Genomic DNA, 23,076 nt, shown 5'->3' with positions numbered 1-23,076 from the left:
ATCATCAGTCTGTCTGGAGTGACTTACAATCTGAGAGAGAAGAAATCCAGAAGAACTGTGACAACGAGATGATTCAAGAAACATACTCTTTAATTCAATAGCAAATGTTCATTTAGCAATCAGAAACAAGACATACCTTTGGAAGTTGAAACAGAAGACTTTATTGATTTTAAAAGAATTCATAACTTTGAATGTCAAACGCATTCAGAACAACCACAACATTCCTCTAGGGGGCAGTAACACTGGAGACTCTATGGAAGGCTGCGCAAGTATGGGGTTATATTTCAGTCAGAATTCTGCGCGCGCACGATCACATTTTGAGCATGCAAAATGGCATTTCGCACGCGCGTGAACTGAGTTGTGCGGAGAAATTTTCGTCTCGCAAATAAGAAAATATTACGAGCGAACGAAAATCAGTTTTGTATTTAAAATGAGTATTTGTATGTGCGCGGACGTTCTCTTTCGCCTGTGCAAAGTTTCACTTTCTTGCTCCAGTGATACCAGCCGTGCGTTGGCTGGCTTGAAAACCAATCACAAGACTGCCTGCATCACCGACTGCGGAAAAGGAAGCCCCCCACACACACAACACGAGAACCAGCTAGAACGTGTGCTGAAAAGGAGAGTTTAATTTTAATGTGCTAATTTAAAAAAAAGAAGAAAAGGAGAGAGACGATCTAATAAAATCCAACCAGGAGGGTAATACACCGCAGCGCCAAGTGAGTTGTTGGTTTGTTTACTATTGGGTAACGTTAGCTAGCTGTCTAGTTAAGTTAGCAGATGAGTAACGTTACTGCGATTTTTATGATTAGCTTATAGTATCCTGTTAGCTGCTATATCTTTCAACTTGTAATGATCAATTTTTTTTCGGCAGTTATGGAACATTTGGTAATACTTTACAATACGGTGTTCAGTAGTTAACGGTAACGTTACATTAGTTAGCATGAACTAATAATAAACTGCACTTATACAGCATTTATTAACCTTTGTTAATGTTAATTTCAACATTTACTAATAACGTTACTTTAATTAAATATGGTTAACATTAATGTACCGTAAACTTACATGAAAAAAAACAACGAACAGCTGTATTTATATTAACTAACGTTAACAAATATGAACAAATACAGTAACTAATGGATTTTTCATGGTTAGTTCATGTTAGTTACTACATGAACTAATGTTAAATAATTAACTGTATTGTAAAGTGTTACCGAACATTTTGTTGCATAATTTTAATATAATGGTCAATCTAACTGTTTATAGTTGCTCTGATTTGGATAAAAGCTTCATCTAAAGACATGCAATTGATGCAAATGCTTCAATTTATTCAAAATGATTTAGGGTTTTGGAGAAATCGAGTCAGCAGCAAGGAACCTCGTGTCGTTGCTACTCAACTCAGTGAGCTCTGACATGCAGGCAGCAGAACCTGAGAGACCAGGCCAAAGTGTGACAGTGCAGAGACCAGGCCCAAGTGTGACAGTGCAGAGACCAGGCCCAAGTGAGACAGTGCAGAGACCAGGCCCAAGTGAGACAGTGCAGAGACCAGGCCCAAGTGAGACAGTGCAGAGACCAGGCCCAAGTGAGACAGTGCAGAGACCAGGCCCAAGTGTGACAGTGCAGGAGGAGATGGCTAGGTTCATGCTCACACTTTGTTCTGAAGGGATATTATGAGCTTAGTCAACATTGCGTTTAGTTTCTGCAGAGAGAATTAACTTTAGAAGTCCCACTGAAGTTTAAGCTTTACTTGAAAGGAAAGGAATATTTCATAACCTAATTTAGTAAACAATGTTTTAATGTTTAGAAACATGGTTATGCTTTTCCAATTTGATATTGGATCTATTAGACTGTAATTCACATTATTTTCATGTCTTCTTGCAACATTGACAATGTATATTTGCACTTCCTCATGTATTTTCCTTCCTCAGGTCTTTTCCGGGATATTTTAGGCCGGGCATAAAGCGGGCCAAAAAGAGAGCATTATCTTTCCCTAAGCAAAGTAAATTAAGTAAGGTGATTTCACTAAATTTTTACCTGCTACCAAAAAACACTTCAATTACACCACTGCCAAATGAGGAGCTTGAACTCTTGCAAGCAGGGATGGGAAGACGGACCGTTTCCATTTCTGAAGACAGTGACCATGCAGAGGTACAGTTTACTAAAATGCTTTGAGACATTGTGGGACATTAAATGTAATGCCTCATAAATTAAAGCAACCTTTAATCCTGTTATATTCCTTTGACCTCTTTTATATTGTTTGCAATTATTCAAGATCTCAAGAATACTAACTCAAACATATCCAAAGATGGAGGGCCTTTCTGGAGGGTGGCTTTTACACAAGGCAACAGGTGTGCAAGATTTTAGCTGGTCTAACATGGTATCCTCCTAGCCAGTATGTACAGGTAATTTTTTTTTTTAAAGGTGGTAGTGGTAGAAGAAAGCTGGTGATCATTCCTCCAGAGGCAGAGGGATACTCTGCAAAAACATTAAAGTCTGTGTCCTCTGGAGGGAAAGCCATATTCTATATTGTGCCACTCCAGGAGTCATTAGACACCTCTCCTCTAGCTCCTGACTCGCCTCACTTTTCAAAAATGCCTAAGACGACCTGCTAGTGAGGAGATGCCACTGCAAATGTTAGCAGTGCACATAAAAACCTGCATTGGAAAATTGTCCTCTGATGAGGATCAGGTGAGAACAACTAAAGTAACCTCTTTTTTTAATTTTTGTTACTGGCAACAGATTTTTAGTGTAAGAATTGTCTTTAATCCTGCAGACCTCCGAAGATGTATGGGTAGTTGAGGACGAGAGTAAGGTAATCTCAACACATTGACCTCCAGTTTTACAGACAATGCTTAAGCTAGTCCCAGACAAAATTTAATGTTTGAGATGTTTTAACTGATATAATCTAAAAAATATATCAGTAATGTTTTTATCTAAGGCATGTTTATAAAAGCTACTTAATGGAATAGTTCCACCATAAATGAAGCTTCTGTCATTTACTCACTCTCATGTTTTTCCAAACATGAATGAATCTCTTCTGCTGAAAACAAAACATGGTATCTTGAAGAATATGGACAACCACCCAAGGTTGTGTTGACCTCCAAACTATGGGGATAATAATATGGAAGTCAATGGAAGTGCATTAATGGTTTGCTCAAAGAAATGTTTAAAACATATAATCTTTTGTGTTCAACAGAAGAAAGAAACTCGGTGAAACTTTCGGTGAACTATCCCTTTAAATGCCCTATGAACTAAGGCCTAATCCTGGCTTAATCTAAGCCCTGTCTGTGAAAAATGGCCCAATAGTATTAAAAGTGAAGTTTTTTTATTTGGGCCAGTATTCTCAAGTCTGTCATTGTTTGTAATGCATTGCTTTTTTTTATTTGTTTTTATGGGAAACCATTCAGGTGTCTTGTCCAATTTGCTACAGAGAATTCCTGAAAGAGGATATTACACTCCATGCAAGTGTCTGTGGAGAGAGGTGATTTGCATTGTGGTGTTTTATGTAACATGTTTGTATGTATGCCTGCCTAAATTAATTTACGAATGTATTTTTGCATTTGGTTTTATGTAGTTTGTGTACAGTGACTTCTGCAGCAACTTGCGCTGATGAAGTTATTACAGTGCACACACCTGCATATACACCAAAAAGGTAAGAGGTTTTGTAAATTGCCATGTCTTTCCTTTCATTGAAGAAAAAAGTTAGGCTGTTAATCAATGCATTATACACTAATATTACATAAGTAACCATATTTTTAATAACTCCAAATACACATCATTTGATTTACATTTAGAAATGTGTAATTGGTCTAATATTATGTTCTTCACAGCCTTGAAGAGGTTCTGACGCTCCTTAAAGACAGAGTTGACACAACAACCGAATTCAAGTTGTGTGTCGACAGAGATTGTCTTCCAGAGAGAGGCATCGCTCAATGGAAGAGAAAAAAACAAGCATCTCCTGTCAGTCTGCTCAAGGTAGTCTTTATAGGAGAGTCAGGGATTGATACTGGGGCTCTCAGAAAGGAATTTCTTACTGGTGAGTTATTTTCTTATTTTCTATATTTTTATCTGATGTAACAAAGCAATTAACAAAAAGATTTCTCTTTGCTTAAGACATGATTTCAGGTATTGAAACACGGTTCTTTGAGGGAGCTGGCAGCCAGGGGAAAAATCCCAAATACTCGTTAACTGACCTTGATGATGAAAATTTCAGGTGGGTAACAGTCTTTTATTAGAGTTAATTTAACACATTGTAAAGATGAAACGGGTTTTGTAGTTTTATAATTGGTTCTTTTGGTTTTTCTTTTAAAAACAGAATAGTTGGAGAAATATTTTGTGTCAGTCTTGCACAAGGGGGCCCTGCTCCTGCATTCCTGAGGGAGTGGTGCTACAACTTCCTTTGTGCAGGAGAAGTTAACTTCAGATGTCTGAGCAAGGAGGATGTAATGGATCTGGAATCTTCTCTTCTCATCTGTAGGGTAAGTAATCATTTGTTGAGTGTGTGTCAGGTTAATATTATATTTATGAATCTTAACCATCTCTTCCACTGTTGAATTTTGCAGGTTGAAGATGCTGCAGATACAGAATCTCTAATGATGTTGGCTGATGAAATTGTTAGTTGTGGGTACACTAGTCCGATCAATCATGAACAGAAAGAGAGCATCATTCGGTGAGGTTTTATTATTATTATTATTTTTTTTTTTTGGTAATTTATTAGTTTTTAAAAACTGTTTATCTGTTTTCTTTAAAGGGCTATTGTCTTACACTCTACAACAAGGCTAATTCCAATTCTCCAGCAGCTTCAGAGTGGCATGCAATTGTATGGCCTGGTGGCTCAATTGAGTAAAAACCTTGATTTATGCAAACCACTGTTTGTTCCGGGAGAGATAACACAAGTATTTAACCTTTTTTTTATTGTTTCAATTCCAGTACAATTTTCTGTATTTATAGAAAAGTAATAACCAATTTTTATTTGTATAGCCTGATGCAGACTTCATCATGATGAACTGTCAGCCATTATACAGTGAGAAGGGAACGTCAAAAGAAAGAATTGAGAGGAAGGTGACTAACTTCCTTCAAGACTTCCTGCAAGAGCTTGAAGTGGCAGGTAATTAGTTTAATTAGTAAGTAGTTGCTGTACTTTTCTAGCAGAATGATCTTATGTACTGATTTCTTTATGTAAAACGAGGTTAGACACTACTTTTATCAAAGCTGTACTGCTTTGTTTGAAGACCTAAAACAAGAACTTTGTTCCGATTTTCTATTTGAAGTTGATGCGTCCATTGCTGATGATGGAGATACAGTTCTGGGTGACACACAACTGCTCTCTGTCCAAAAGGTGCTCCAGTGGATGACAGGGCAGTCCCACATTCCCATCCTTCCAGATGAAAAGAGACGGTTTAAAATAGCATGTCATTTTGATCATGATTGCATAGAAAGACTAGGAAGTCACTCTGTATGTTATCCAGTTGTTAGTGCCTGCACTTGTACAGTAACATTTCCTGTTAAACACCTGAGCACATACGAGGAGTTTAAAAGAATTATGAGTGATGCTGTTAGATATGGAGGAGGATTCTTCAGAGTTTAAAGCATAGTCAGACAGATCTATCAACACAGCTCATTGTTTACTAAATTTATTTTATTTTATGCTGTTTAAAAGCAGCACTTAGACGATGTTGCACTTTTTCCTGTTTCTATAACATTTCCTGTTAAACACGAATTATGAGTAATGCTGTTTGATATTGAGGATTTTTCAAAGTTTAAAGCATAGTAGTCAAAACAGATCTCTCAACACAGCTCATTGTTTACAGCATTTTATTTTATTTTTTGCTGTTTAAAAACAGCACTTTAGACAATGTTGCACTTTTTCCTGTTTCTGTAACATTTCCTGCTGAGCACATACCAGGAGTTTAGAAGAATTATGAGTAATGCTGTTAGATATTGAGGATTTTTCAGAGTTTACAGCGTAGGCAGACAGATCCATCAACACCGCTCATTGTTTACAGCATTTCTTTTTTGCTTTTTAAAGCATTTCTTTTTTGCTGTTAAAAAAACAAAAAAGCAATTTAGACAATGTTGCACTTTATCCTGTTTCTGTGGTTAATACAATAATAGGTCTTTGGAGATGTGCATTGCTGGAGATTTGCATTACTTAAATCTCTGCAAATTAGACCTGCTCTAACTATATACATTCATGTGCCTTGACCAAAACTATTTAGGTCTGTAAACTCTTTTCTTTTTTTACAACTGTTTTCAAATGACCACTATTGAGAAGTCTTTTTGAACAAAAAGTAAACAGTGTTTGTATGAAAAAAGTGTGTAGTAGTTCCTTATTGACCTATACTATTGAGAAATTGGATGTACAAGTCTCGACCATGTGAAGGAGAGGGAGAAAGAGGATCAACAACTCTTTGCAGCTCGGTCAATGCTTGCTCGTCAAGTGGGCATTCAATTTCAGGGACCACAACTGCACCAGTAGCATTCTCTTGCAGTATGGCACTTTCCCAGTCTATGCCTGGATCTTGAAGATCCTATAAATTCATAGAAAAATAGAGTAATATTATAGTTCACTGATGGTTAAAGACTCAACTACTTCTAGTCTGCTGATATGTAGCTTAAAAGCCTTACAATTGTGTGTCATATCACTTAAAAAAAAAATCAATTTAATTAGTTCAACTTCCCAAAAAAAAAAAATCTAAATTCTATAATTTACTCACTCTCAAGTTGTTCCAAACCTGCATGTTTTTTTCTTTTTGTTGAAAACTTGTGACTTATACATTAGGAGAAAATAAAATACTATGGAAGTCAATGGCTACTATCAACTGTCTGTCTGGTTACCAAGATAATTTAAAATAACCAAAAAAAAAACTCATTTAGGTTTGGAACAACTTAAGGGTGGGTAAATTACAATTTTAATTGTTGGGTTAACCAAGTAAAAACAAAATATAGAAAATTTGGGACCTGAAGTCTTTCCTCTTCCAGATCTTGTGCATCTCCCAATAGCCATAGTTGTTCAGGAGAGAGATGTCCTTCTGTCCGCAGAGGGTGGTTGTTCCATCCTTCAATGAAGCAATGAAGGTCTAACCTAATGCGGGGAAGAAAGATGTAATGTACCCCAAACAGGTGGAAGATGTCCGAGATGTCCAGCAGCCCGTCCTCCTCAAGAGTGTGCAGGACATCATAGTACTTGCTTGTGACAGCCACCCAGACATCTCGCCAAAGGCGCTCGATACTAAAATTAAATGAATTTATTGAAATTAGATTTTAGGGAAGGACTGTTTGAAATTCCTAATGCTAATAATACAAATCTGAATTTGTCAAGGCCAATAATTTAAAGGATGCAAAAAAATACAGCTGATTGTGAACGCTCTTTCCAGAAATAAAGTTTGCCCTTCCTGTTCCACGTGTGGAAAACATGTAGTGAGCAATGTCAACATTTTCCACTCCCTGATCTCCCCTAACCCTACAAAACAGAAACTAGTAAGGAAGAATTTTGGGTGCAGTATACAAAAAAGCCATTAATGCTGGTTTTATGACTATAAAACTATGTAAATCTGTGACTTTATTTATATTTTATAATTTCAATTATGTTTCTGAACTGAGCCAAATACCTTAATGGCAAACCATGGAGGTGTACAGATTTCAGGAAAAATGAGAGTGCTGTTGAAGCTTTATTATTCGTAGCAGCGTCCAGGTACATAATCTGCAGTTATATAACAAATGAAAAGTGGCAAAGTTTACTCAGCCTTGTGTTTCAAATCTATGACTTATTTTCCTATTTGAAACACAATTGAGGTGGATTTCGAAGGCCCTGAGGGCCCTAATGAAATAATCTTAAAAAACAGTAATGGACTTAAAAATTTAACAATCAAATCATGAATGCTTACCTTCCGTGAGTAGCCATCTACTCCACCAAATACAACAATATTGTACCTACATGGGATGAAAATAAGAATAAATTAATTATTAGGCAAAAGTTTAGTCCTTTGATTTTTAACTAGACTTGACTAGCCGTAGCCTCTAATTTTCCACCACCAGTAAAATACAATATTACACTCAAAGACTTAAGATGTATTATGCCCTCAACATCTACTTCATACATTACTGTTTACATTGGAATTATACTATACCTTATCAGTTTATGATTGGTATCAATATGGACCAAGGAAAGGGGGCCTCGCGGACACGGTGTCCCATTGAAACCAGATGTCCCTGAACCATGCGGTAACCAGCATTTGGCATCTGAGACTTGATGTATGATATTACATTATCTAGCTCAGGGTCTGTGATGGAGCTGTATGTTCCTCTAACAGAAAGATCATATTCTTTCATTCTCCTTTGAACTGTACTTGTAGAAACACCAAGGCATTTGGCAATGCAAGAAACAGGTAGATGTGTATCCAGCAAATCCTTAAGATTTTCTCTCTCAATTAAAATTTTTGGGCATCCAGCACCTGGACCAACCACTCTTTCCACTTCCACAATTGGCACACATCTGGCTTCAATCTCAGACCTTACCAGGTGATAAAGATTTCGTACTCCATCTATAATCTCTGGGGGAATGTCTATCTGTCCAGAAAATGATTCAAGTATAACAAGCTCATGGTGGCTCATGAACTCTAAGTAATCAAGGTTAAGTGGTTGCTGACTTATTGCAGATTGCAATTTGTTTAAAAGTCTCTCAAGAAACTGCTGTTTCAGAATATCCTGTGAAATAAAGGTCAAATTATGTTTGTCAAATTACATTTGCCTTAAAAATTACACGTGTATATTTGTCATATAATACTCAAAATAGCAAACATGACAATGTAAACAATTAGCTGCCCGGTTTTGCATTAATTGTGTATATTAGTCTACTGTAAAAAAAATAGACTGGATTAGTAATCTTAAATACTATTTAGTATGCACATTGGGATGCAGGCTTATTCTCCCTCACTGCAAAACAATTTATAAAACCCCTCACTAATATTAATTACATAAATTGAAGCTTATGTCTCGGACATGCCATTATGTACAGCAATAGTACGATTAGATTTTGATTTAAAAATAAAGAATTAAGCTACTTACGTGTGGTCTTCGAATGGTAGACATTTTAACTTAAATTGAATTGATGAAAGTTATCAAACAAACATCTCTTCCACCCATAGACATATATCTCTTCCACAGGCATTTACCCTCTTCCGCAGTCGGTGATGCAGGCAGTCTTGTGATTGGTTTTCAAGCCAGCCAATCAGAATTTAGCAGTCTCATCTCTGATTGGCTGGAATTATGACATATTGTAACGCTGGGTTTGTGTTGAGCAAGCGAGCCGTCTGCGCTTGGAGAGCGCGCACGGCTGGTATGACTGGAGCAAGAAAGTGAAACTTTGCACAGGCGAAAGAGAACGTCCGCGCACATACAAATACTCATTTTAAATACAAAACTGATTTTCGTTCGCTCGTAATATTTTCTTATTTGCGAGACGAAAATTTCTCCGCACAACTCAGTTCACGCGCGTGCGAAATGCCATTTTGCATGCTCAAAATGTGATCGTGCGCGCGCAGAATTCTGACTGAAATATAACCCCATACGCAAGTGATTTCTGAAAGTCAATAGCGTAACTTCTGCATCACTTTTGACAATGGAAACTACCGCTCAATTTTCCATAAGAAATCTGTAACAAGTCACAGCCTTTATAGCTGAAATAGAAGATTGTATGTATTTAAAACAAAATTATGTATTGGTAACTACTCCAGTTCTGTGGCTAAAACCACCATCAAAATGTTCTTCTAGAAACCACTAACAATGAGATGGATTTGAGAAAGATAACTTCATGCATTTTACATTTATTTATTAAAAGGGTTTAAATTAATTCAATAGTATGCATTACGATTTACATATGATAGTAAAAGATGGATGTAAATAATTCTTTGAACAAGTAACAAGACACACCCCTTGACGTTTACATATCAAACTCTATGCATTCTAAAATTTTTTCAACTTCTGAATGTCAAACTTGGTCAAGACAAGTGCAGTATCTTCTTCGAGGGGGCGGTAAACTGCACACTCATTGTAATGCTTTGCAAGCTTTTTTAATAGTATGTTCCTTCAAAATCGGAGGCTGCAGTTTTTGGACCCCGGCTATAGGACCCTAGTTTTTTGTGACAGCACCACCTACCGAACTGGATGATAAAGCAACGGTTGCAGTTTCAGGACCGCAGTTATAGGACCCAGGTGGTTTAGTTTTTACATACATAGTTCAAAAGACATTTAAGAGTATATTTATTATATTTTATAAAATGTGTTTTTTATTCAAAATCCATCAGAGGTTAATTTTAAATTTAAACAAATTATTTCACACAAAATAAATTAAAAATGTATATCAATCTTTAAACAACTGAAAAAGTGGAGTAAGTCTTAATTATACTGTATATTGGTTTACCTCCTTAAGTTTAACTAATTAGCTTATTATCAGGTAAACTAAAGATGGAATCAGCATATGCAGTCACTAAATGATATAGCCAGATATTGTAATGGTTGTAGAGAGGCAAGACAAAACTCGAGAATGATTAAAGAATGAATTTATATATATATATATATATATATATATATATATATATATATATATATATATATATATATATAATAATTTGTGCAAGAACAAAAGCATCAAAAAGCCCCCTTTTCCATCAGCTGCTGCACAGACAGAATGGCTGTAGGCTTCAACTGAGAGAGAGAGAGAATTAAATAAGAAACATTTTTTAACATGTTCAACTGAAATATATATCTTTGATTTCACACATATGAAATGTTGGAGATGTAGAGAGAGAAAGTCAAATAGAATGTTCATGTTACTGACATCTAATTCCAAACTCCAAATGTGTAAATATATAAGAGCAATACCCACCAATTGAATGGTCTCCCTTCTTTCCTCAATTGTTTTTCAGTTTGCCTTTTAAATTCTTCCACTTCACTGAAATAGTTATCAGAGAACAATCACTGTTGTGTTAACATAAATATCAGTAACAAAAGGGTGCACGGGGCATTGCTCAAAAATCATTAATAATCTACTCTGACCTGCAATGATAATCCAGACCTGAAAGGAAGATGTGCTCAGCCTCCTGTACTGAACAGCAAGCCATTATACAGTAGTGCTAGCATCCAGTTTATGCAGTACATTGTGACCGCAGGAGCAGGACACACAACACACATTACATGGTTCGGCATACCTCTGGAAAAAGAACTGCACTTCATCTGTGACACTCAATTGTGTTGGTATCCTATCCACCTCTCCTCTCAGATATGAAGACAAGATGTCCTGTTGTTCCTCACTGTCTTCCTCACTATCGTTTTTTTCATCATTTGTCCTACAATGATCCTAACTAAATCCATAAAATTCATATTGGCCATGCAGAACATCACAGAAACTAACACATGATAACCATGGACTGTGTGTGTCGTAGACCGTAGAGATTAGGCTAAATTCTTACAGACTGTTAATAATGATGATTACATTATTTTAAATGAGTCCACCCCCCAAGATTACTGTTATAAACATGAGCCACGTCTAAAAGGCAAAGGTGGAGGTGTTGCTTCAATTTATAACAACGTTTTCAGGATTTCTCAGAGGGCAGGCTTCAAGTATAACTCGTTTGAAGTAATGGTACTTCATATAACATTATCCAGAGAAACAAATGTTAATGATAAATCCCCTGTTATGTTTGTACTGGCTACTGTATACAGGCCACCAGGGCACCATACAGACTTTATTAAAGAGTTTGGTGATTTTACATCCGAGTTAGTTCTGGCTGCAGATAAAGTTTAATAGTTGGTGATTTTAATATCCATGTTGATAATGAAAACGATGCATTGGGATCAGCATTTATAGACATTCTGAACTCTATTGGTGTTAGACAACACGTTTCAGGACCTACTCATTGTCGAAATCATTTATTTAATACTGTCACATGGAATTGATGTTGATGGTGTTGAAATTATTCAGCCAAGTGATGATATCTCAGATCATTATTTAGTTCTTTGCAAAATTCATATAGCCAAAATTGTAAATTCTACTTCTTGTTACAAGTATGGAAGAACCATCACTTCTAACACAAAAGACTGCTTTTTAAGTTATCTTCCTGATGTAACAAAATTCCTTAGCATATCCAAAACCTCAAAACAACTTGATGATGTAACAGAAACTATGGACTCTCTCTTTTCTAGCACTTTAAATAAAGTTGCTCCTTTACGCTTAAGGAAGGTTAAGGAAAACAGTTTGACACCATGGTATAATGAGCATACTCGCACCCTAAAGAGAGCAGCCCGAAAAATGGAGCGCAGCTGGAGGAAAACAAAACTAGAGGTATTTCGTATTGCTTGGCGGGAAAGTAACATATCCTACAGAAAAGCATTAAAAACTGCTAGATCCGATTACTTTTCTTCTCTTTTAGAAGAAAACAAACATAACCCCAGGTATTTATTCAATACAGTGGCTAAATTAACGAAAAATAAAGCCTCAACAAGTGTTGACATTTCCCAACACCACAGCAGTAATGACTTTATGAACTACTTTACTTCTAAAATCAATACTATTAGAGATAAAATTGCAACCATTCAGCCGTCAGCTACAGTATCACATCAGACAGTGCACTATAGACCCCCTGAGGAACAGTTCCACTCATTCTCTACTATAGGAGAGGAAGAATTGCATAAACTTGTTAAATCATCTAAACCAACAACATGTATGTTAGACCCTATACCATCTAAGCTCCTGAAAGAGGTGCTTCCAGAAGTCATAGATCCTCTTCTGACTATTATTAATTCCTCATTGTCATTAGGACATGTCCCCAAAACCTTCAAACTGGCTGTTATTAAGCCTCTCATCAAAAAACCACAACTTGACCCCAAAGAACTAGTTAATTATAGACCAATCTCGAATCTCCCTTTTCTGTCCAAGATACTAGAAAAGGTGGTATCCACACAATTATATTTCTTCTTAGAGAAAAATGGTATATGTGAGGATTTCCAGTCAGGATTTAGACCGTATCATAGTACTGAGACTGCTCTTCTTAGAGTTACAAATGATCTGCTCTTATCATCTGATCGTGGGTGTATCTCTCTATTAGTTTTATTGGATCTTAGTGCTGCGTTTGACACAATTGACCACAACATTCTTTTGCATAGACTTGAATACTTTGTTGGCATCAGTGGAAGTGCATTAGCATGGTTTAAATCGTACTTATATGACCGCCATCAGTTCGTAGCAGTGAATGAAGATGTATCCTATCGATCACAAGTGCAGTATGGAGTACCTCAAGGCTCAGTACTAGGGCCGCTACTCTTCACGCTTTATATGTTACCCTTGGGAGATATCATCAGGAAACATGGTGTTAGCTTTCACTGTTATGCTGTTGATACTCAGCTCTATATTTCTTCGCAGCCCGGTGAAACACACCAATTTGAAAAACTAATGGATTGCATAGTCGATATAAAAAACTGGATGACGAGTAATTTCTTACTGCTAAATTCTGAAAAAACAGAGGTGTTAATTATAGGACCTAAAAACTCTGCTTGTAATAACCTAGAACACTGTCTAAGACTTGATGGTTGCTCTGTCAATTCTTCGTCATCAGTTAGGAACCTAGGTGTGCTACTTGATCGCAATCTTTCCTTAGAAAGCCACATTTCTAGCATTTGTAAAACTGCATTTTTCCATCTCAAAAATATATCTAAATTACGGCCTATGCTCTCAATGTCAAATGCAGAAATGTTAATCCATGCATTTATGACCTCAAGGTTAGATTATTGTAATGCTTTATTGGGTGGTTGTTCTGCACGCTTAGTAAACAAACTACAGCTAGTCCAAAATGCAGCAGCAAGAGTTCTCACTAGAACCAGGAAGTATGACCATATTAGCCCGGTCCTGTCAACACTGCACTGGCTCCCTATCAAGCATCGCATAGATTTTAAAATATTGCTTATTACTTATAAAGCCCTGAATGGTTTAGCACCTCAGTATTTGAATGAGCTCCTTTTACATTATAATCCTCTACGTCCGCTACGTTCTCAAAACTCAGGCAATTTGATAATACCTAGAATATCAAAATCAACTGCAGGCGGCAGATCCTTTTCCTATTTGGCGCCCAAACTCTGGAATAACCTACCTAACATTGTTCGGGAGGCAGACACACTCTTGCAGTTTAAATCTAGATTAAAGACCCATCTCTTTAACCTGGCATACACATAACATACTAATATGTTTTTATTATCCAAATCCGTTAAAGGATTTTTAGGCTGCATTAATTAGGCAAACCGGAACCGGAAACACTTCCCATAACAACCTATGTACTTGCTACATCATTAGAAGAATGGCATCTACGCTAATATTTGTCTGTTTCTCTCTTGTTCCGAGGTCACCGTGGCCACCAGATCCAGTCTGTGTCCAGATCAGAGGGTCACTGCAGTCACCCGGATCCAGTACGTATCCAGACCAGATGGTGGATCAGCACCTAGAAAGGACCTCTACATCCCTGAAAGACAGCGGAGACCAGGACAACTAGAGCCCCAGATACAGATCCCCTGTAAAGACCTTGTCTCAGAGGAGCACCAGGACAAGACCACAGGAAACAGATGATTCTTCTGCACAATCTGACTTTGCTGCAGCCTGGAATTGAACTACTGGTTTCGTCTGGTCAGAGGAGAACTGGCCCCCCAACTGAGCCTGGTTTCTCCCAAGGTTTTTTTCTCCATTCTGTCACCGATGGAGTTTCGGTTCCTTGCCGCTGTCGCCTCTGGCTTGCTTAGTTGGGGACACTTCATCTACAGCGATATCGTTGACTTGATTGCAAATAAATGCACAGACACTATTTAACTGAACAGAGAGGACATAACTGAATCCAATGATGAACTGCCTTTAACTATCATTTTTGCATTATTGACACTGTTTTCCTAATGAATGTTGTTCAGTTGCTTTGACGCAATGTATTTTGTTTAAAGCGCTATATAAATAAAGGTGACATTGACATTGACATTGACATTGTTAAAACTGCCAAACAACTCATTCATGATTGCAAAACAATGCCAAAATGACAGGCTAATTTGTAGTACAACCAGGCAGTTGAATTATGAAAGGTATTTTATACTTAACTAATAAGGTAAAACAATGATTAAGCAAGTTTTCACACTAATACATTAAGCTAAATCTTACACATTTAACATTAGCATGCTTTCATGCTCATCTTTTAAGTTAAATGAATGTGCTGGCTAGATTTACTAATTATAAAACTCAACAAGGATTTATTAAATCATGGCCACGAATAAAGAACGTCGTAGTAATTAATATATCTAGAACATGGATTCTGAATTCGTGGGAATAGTTATTAATTCATAGTTAGCAGCTCTCACTTTGGCCACGTAACTTTTCTCCGTATAAACGTATTATAATAAAAGTTAAAATTATATGGGTACTCACTGTCTGATTGTCCATGTCATCCATCTTAAATTAGTGTTGTTGGTGATGCAGTTCGGTAGGTTTCACTGTCACAAAAAACTAGGGTCCTATAACCAGGGTCCTAAAACTGCAGCCTCCGATTGTGCAGGAATACCCTACTCAGCTTTTTCTCAATCGGTACATTTCAATATCTTTTGTTGTGCTACAATTCTGTGAATAACAGCTAAATGTTCTTTTATGAACACATAATAAGTCTCACCCCTTTGATTTGAGATTTATTATTCATACATTTCACAAGTAAAGCATTTAGATGGAATAATTGTGCAAAGCTTCTGGCTTTGCTACCGTTCGCAGGTTCTAGCTTACTGCTCTGCGCTATGCTTCTTATTTCTGTACTTTTCTCAGATTTTTCTAAGATTTCTACATCAGCAGATCAGCACAGTGCTCAAAAAACAGATTTTTGGACAAATGCTAAAACTAAAAACCCTTTGGGACTGGAATAATACTACAAAAAGAAGACTTTGCCTCCCACTGCCAGCAGCTAACATTCCGGAGACGGGAAAACAACTGCCTACATTCAAACAGAAGAGAGAAAAAATGCCTCCTGTTGGATCTACTTGTTGCATGAACTGCTGCAAACTTCTACAAAGGATTGTGATTCTTGAAACAAAGTTACTTGCTGGACTTCCAAAACAGACGGAACACTTAGAGCAGTGAACACACACACACACACTGTGAGCACACACCCGGAGCAGTGGGCAGCCATTTATGCTGCGGCGCCCGGGGAGCAGTTGGGGGTTCGATGCCTTGCTCAATACCACGACTTAGGTGCCCTTGAGCAAGGCATCGAACCCCCAACTGCTCCCCGGGCGCCGCAGCATAAATGGCTACCCACTGCTCCGGGTGTGTGTTCACAGTGTGTGTGTGTTCACTGCTCTGTGTGTGTGCATTTCGGATGGGTTAAATGCAGAGCACAAATTCTGAGTATGGGTCACCATACTTGGCTGAATGTCACTTCACTTAGCAGACTGTCGTCATGGACCCTCTCAGCATACAGCCGGTGAGTCCCATGAATCTTTTCTTAATCTCAACAGTTTATACCAAGTGTAGAGGAACAAGCCGAAACAGGGAGCAAGACCCAAAGGAACACGAGACATCAGATTGTTACAAGTTTCTCGTATTGCTGCTGTAGCTTCCTCTACCCCAAATTTGATTATGACAAGGCTTGTGAATACTGGCATTCAACCACCCCTATACATCTTGAGAACAGATTTGAAGCATTAATGAATGTGGGTGAGTAATCCCGAAATGTGATTAAACATCTATTGGATCAGCCAGCAGCTAACACTGCTACTAACAGGCGCTCAAGGACGAGCAGACAGTGGCATTCAGCTCAGAGCGCAGCCGAGCCAAGGACTCTGAAAGTGGGTGACTCTGTTATCAGAAACATCCATAGCAGGACTACAACAACATGCTGCCTTCCTCAAGCAACGGTCTTTGATGTGAACAAGGAACTTCAGATTATTCTGATGAAGCACAAGACTGCAAATCGAATCATCATCCATGTGGGGAAGAATGATATTCGGAAAGAGCCGTCAGAACTTCTTAAGAAGGACTTCAGTGAACTCTTTGAAACACTTCGAAGACTCAAAGTTCAGTCGTTCATCAGTGGACCACTCCCAGCAAGGAGAAATAATGTTTTCACGGTTGATTGGGCTAAACACATGGCTACAAAGATCTTGTAATATAAAAAGAGTGAATTTCATTGACAACTTCAATCTTTTCTGGGGCCATAGACAATTGTTTAAACCGGATGGCCTCCACCCAAACAAACTTGGTGCTAGAGTGTTTAAGGACAATATCTACTTTTCCCTCCGTAATCCTTCAGCAGAGTGTGTCAATCCATTCAGCACACACACACCGGGTCCGAGTCATCATGTGGTTGACATATCCCACAAGGACAGTGATAACACCATGCAGCCAAAACAAGCACTGCTTATAGACACTATCCCGGCTGAGCCCTGCCCCACAGAGCTCCTCACAGACAGACTGTGATGTTTCAAAACAGCTACAAGATTCAGCACGCAGGGATGACTTTCTGAAAAACAGCCAGGGAAGCCAGGACAACATATCACAGCCACCGGAAACACCAGAGACACAGCCCATCTCACCAGACACATTATCCCTTTCTCTAGCATCTCCACTTCTGTGTTTTTCACAGAAAATGGAGGAATTGGTGTATGCTGGGACTAAACTCTCTCACTCATTTGCTGCAAGCCCGCATATATCAACAAAAAAATGGGGGGCCCCACAACCACCAAAGCCTGTGGTCCCTGCTCCTGCGAGAGCTCTTCGACCACTGCCACAACGCCAGGGCTCAAACCCTCTATCTGCTAAAGGTGAACCAAAAACAACTGATAGCAGCTCTCAGTGATATGTGTCGGGGCCCACTATAATAACAGCAAAATTCATAAATGCTTACAGAACAAGCGGGAACCCAGTGTGCCTGTAGCTTTTTCTATTTCAGTTTTATCACGTGATAGAAAGTCTAAGGCCATCTCAAGCCGAAGGGCAAACTCATCTAATCTGCGGCCTATTATGCATCAAACTAAGATTAATGTAAAGACACAAAGCACAGCCATCAAGTTAGCATCTTTAAACATTCGCTCACTAAAAAATAAATCATTTCTAATCAATGACTTTATAACCACAAACAATCTGGATTTTATGTTTCTAAACGAAACATGGCTTGAAGACAGCTGCAATGCAACAGTCCTTAATGAAGCAGCCCCTCCTAACTTCACTTACATGAGTGTCTGCAGGACTGTTAGGAGAGGTGGGGGTGTAGATGCTCTATTTAAAGATGTCTATCAATGCAAGCAAGTGTAATTTGGTCAGTACTTGTCTTTTGAATATCTAGGGATTGTGCTGAAAGGTGCTCCACGCATTCTGTTTATTATTATTTACAGGCTTACAAAATACTCTCCAGCCTTTGTTGAAGAGGTCACAGAAATGTTACACAGAAATTTCCTCAGAGTTTGACCGTTTTGCTATTGCAGGGGATTTTAATATTCACATAGATAATGCAGAAAACAAAACTACAAAAGAAATGATAACGGTTCTAAACACCATTGACTTGACTCAGCATGTGCATGGACCCACACACAAAGGTGGACACACTCTAGACTTAATCATCAGTAGGGGTCTAAACATTTCATCCATTGTTATTAAGGACATGGCACTATCTGATCACTTCTGTATTTTCTTTGATATTTTGATGTCTGCTACAACTGAATCTAGATCGGTCTCTGTCAGAAGGAGATGCATAAACGAGAACACAAGTGTACTATTTATGGAGGCTATATCTTTAACACCAAGCATTTCTGCAGACTCTGTTGATATTCTCCTTGATTCCTTCAACTCAAAAGTTAAGAATGTTATTGATGATATTGCTCCAATAATAGTCAGTAAGAAAACAAACAGACAGAAATCAGTTTGGAGAAGATCAACAGCAGTTCAGACTATGAAAAGACAATGCAGAAAAGCAGAGAGGATGTGGCGGAAGACAAAACTTGAAATTCACTATAGCATCTATAAAGACAGCCTTCATACTTTTAATGTGAAACTAGCCACAGCTAGACAACATTTCTTCTCAAACCTTATAAACAGTAACTTAAATAACACTCGTACTCTTTTTGCCACTGTTGAGAGACTGACAAACCCCCCCCCCCCCCCCCCCCAAGTCAGATTCCCAGTGAAATGCTCTCAGACAGCAAATGCAATGAGTTTGCATCCTTCTTTTCTAAGAATAGCATCAATATCAGGAAGGCGTTTAGCACATCCTCAAGTAATGCAGAGGTCAGACAGATTAGGCCACAATATCAAAAAGATACTATGTCTATTTTTGAAGCAATTGATAGCAAAATTCTGGAAGACATAGTGCAGCACCTAAAATCGTCAACCCCCTATCTTGACACACTTCTCACATCTTTTTTCTAAAGTGTGCTTAACTGCTTAGAAGCAGATCTTTTAGAAGTGGTGAACGCCTCACTTCTTTCTGGGACATTTCCAAACTTCTTAAAAACTGCAGTTGTTAAGCCCCTCCTGAAAAAGAGCAATCTTGATAACACCATTTTGAGCAATTTAGACCAACATCTAATCTTTCTATTTATAGGCAAAATTATAGAAAAGGTAGTTTTTAATCAGCTGAACAAATACTTAAACTCAAATGAATACGTGGAAAAATTTCAATCTGGTCTTCGACCGCATCACAGCACAGAGACAGCACTCATTAAGATAATAAATGATATTCGCTTAAATTGTGACTCTGGCAAAATATCGGTGCTGGTATTGCTAGATCTCAGTGCTGCGTTTGACACTGTCGATCATAACATACTACTAGAGAGACTGAAAAACTGGGTCGGGCTTTCTGGGATGGTACTCAAATGGTTCAGGTCATACTTAGAAGGGAGAGGCTATTATGTGAGTATAGGAGAGCATAAGCATAAGTGGACGTCCATGACATGCGGAGTCCCACAAGGGTCAATTCTTGCACCGCTCTTGTTTAGCCTGTATATGCTCCCACTAAGTCAAATAATGAGAAAGAACCAAATTGCCTATCACAGCTATGCTGATGATACCCAGATTTACCTAGCCTTATCTCCACATGACTACAGCCCCATCAACTCCCTCTGCCAATGCATTGATGAAATTAATAGTTGGATGTGCCAGAACTTTCTTCAGTTAAACAAGGAAAAAACTGAAGTCATTGCATTTGGAAACAAAGATGAAGTGTTCAAGGTGAATGCATACCTTGACTCTAGGGGTCAAACAACTAAAAATCAAGTCAGGAATCTTGGTGTGATTCTGGAGACAGACCTTAGTTTCAGTAGTCATGTCAAAGCAGTAGCTAAATCAGCATACTATCATTTACAAAACATTGCAAGAATTAGATGTTTTGTTTCAAGTCAAGAATGCTGCTGCCAGGATTCTGACTAGAACCAGAAAATCTGAGCATATCACACCAGTCCTCAGGTCCTTACACTGGCTTCCAGTTACATCTAGGATTGATTTTAAAGTACTTTTACTCGTATATAAGTCACTAAATGATCTGGGACCGAAATATATTTCAGATATGCTCACTGAATATAAGCCTAACAGACCACTCAGATCATTAGGATCGAGTCAGTTAGAAATACCAAGGGTTCACTCAAAACAAGGGGAGTCCGCCTTCAGTTACTATGCCGGCCGCAGTTGGAATCAGCTTCCAGAAGAGATCAGATGTGCTAAAACACTAGTCACATTTAAATCTAGACTTAAAACTCATCTGTTTAGCTCATCTGTTAAGCACTTTGAATTACCATTGTGTACGAAATGTGCTATATAAATAAACTTGCCTTGCCTTTTTTCTCTTCGTTTTGCACTTTGCTGACAGTCCTTGTCATGCACTTTTACACTATAAGGTCTATCAGTTATAATTCCTTAAGGCAGATTAAAACCAATAAAACACAATGTGTGTTCTCTTCAACATTTGAAAACAATTACAACACAGCGTGTTTCTGGTCATTGTGCTAAATCATGAAAGAATTATTGAAGATTTCTGAGGCTGAATCTCTGTCAAATTTCAAACGTTGAACCAACTTTATTTCAGTCGTTATCAGATCTTATTCATGTATCAGTATGGATGCAAGTATCAAGTACACAAGTATCAAATGGTAAAGCCTCGCTACTTTGATATATAACATGTTCATGTTCATATGTGGTAATATTTACTTATGATATTAATATCATAACACATGTCCAAAGTGAACATTAATACCATTGTATCAGTTGTTGTTTAAAGTTTTAATAAAAGTAATGTACTATAATTCATATTTCCACATGTGAGTTCTATTTGCTGTGTTTGATTTCAGTCTGAATGATGAGACAGCTGGAGATATTCCTGTGAAAGACATCACTGTCTGGCCACTGCCTGGTCAGTATTAAAACAAAAGTACCATTATAACTGACAATCATTGCTTTAGTGAAGGGCAGGTAAATGAGTAATCCTGTTTGAAACTGTTTGAATACGTTTTTAGAGGCTCTGCTGTCCCAGAATGCCAGAGAGAGGCAGAATGTGTCCAGGTTCAGCAGAGAGGACCCGGAGGACGAAGTTGTACGGCTGCAGTATGAAAACCTCACACTTAAACAACACACATGCAAACAAGAAGACAGGATCCACAGGTTTAATCCACCATTAGATTCTAAACATGCAGATTATCTGGTTTATTTGTATTCTTCTCAAAAATGGATGAGTAATGTTGGAAACTCTGCCCCTGCAGAGTTTTCCTCCCAGTTCTTTGATTCGTCAAATGATAAACTGGAGACTTGTATATAGTTAAGAAAATCTTTTAATAAAGAATCAGAATTGTCTTTTCTGAGCTCAGGATTACAGTCTACCAAAGATATAACATCTGGGCAGTCCAGAATGTTTTTACAAAGCATAAGCAGTTCAATATATATTCTTGCTTCACAGTAGCTCCTCCTTGGGTACTTTTCCACTGTGCAGGGCGCTGACATTCACAGGTGTCTTTCTGATATTTTCTAGCCTTGCAGTTTCTGCTGAAGTTAGACAGAGAGAAAGAGAACAACACCTACACACATTCTTCTAAAAGACAGTTTGTTCATTTTATATTTTTACAATTTAATACATAGACACAATAATATTTTCCACAATTCCCTCTCTTGATCTCCTACTAGAGATCACCTAACATTTCTACCACCTCTTCGTCTTCTTCGCTCTCCTCACTCCTTTCTGCAGCTAGTAAGGGCATCTGGTATGGCGGAGGATCTTTTTTCTCTATTGCTGTTGTAATTAACCTGTTCATCATGCTTCTCATACAAGGGATACAACAACACCCACAGGTCACCAGGATCCCCAGGAATATTCCCATAGATGTTAGTATAGATATTATTACTCCTTTCCAGGCCCCAAACATGTCTTCCATCCACCTAGTTACAGCATTATCCACCCCTGAATTCTCTTTCATTTCTTCAGAGAGTGCTCTCAACCCATCTAAAGCCTTAGACACGGAACCATCAGGGGCAGTGTTGTTAGGTATTGCTGTACAGCAGGTGTCTTTGAACATGGAACACACTCCTCCCTTCTCTGTCATGAGCATGTCCAGTGCTTACCTGTTCTGGATGGTCATCAAAGAGGTTGCTGCCAACTGGGCCCGTAATCCTTCTACAGCATCTCTGGTGAAGTTTGATAGTCTCTGTACATTGTAATGAATGTAGTTAATTCTGTCTATATTTTTGTTTGGGGTAATTGGAAATATGGCAGAGATTATGGGTATGTTTTCAAAGCCTGCAGCTATATTGTCTGCTATTTTAAACTCATCAGGTACCCCTCTTGGTATCCCTATAGCATCTATGTAAGTGGGGGTATTTTTGGTGAGGTCAAAATCAGCTATGGCCCTCCTTTTTCGGGTACCAATCTCAGGGGCCTTCCTGTTTCCTATTAGAATCATAGGTACTGCTACTCTGATCATGGCGCAAAGGCCCTCCATATTGGAGTATATTCTTACTATGGTTATTTTCTTCCCACAGGCATAATAGAGTCCCTCTCTCGGTATGGGACCGATTTTTTCATGCCCCCCTTGTTCAATTTT

The 23,076-nt window shown here is 38.1% G+C and overlaps 1 pseudogene; it reads left to right on the top strand.

Moving 5' to 3' along the window:
- Positions 1 to 2,616: 2,616 nt before the first annotated feature.
- The window catches only part of LOC132125350 (protein fantom-like), a 61,093-nt pseudogene continuing 40,633 nt past the window's right edge, over positions 2,617 to 23,076 (top strand).

Source organism: Carassius carassius, chromosome 43 (assembly GCF_963082965.1).
Source record: "Carassius carassius chromosome 43, fCarCar2.1, whole genome shotgun sequence".
NCBI classification, from domain to species: Eukaryota; Metazoa; Chordata; class Actinopteri; order Cypriniformes; family Cyprinidae; genus Carassius; species Carassius carassius.
Note: the sequence above shows the minus strand (reverse complement) of the source record. Positions and strands in the feature narration are given on the sequence as shown.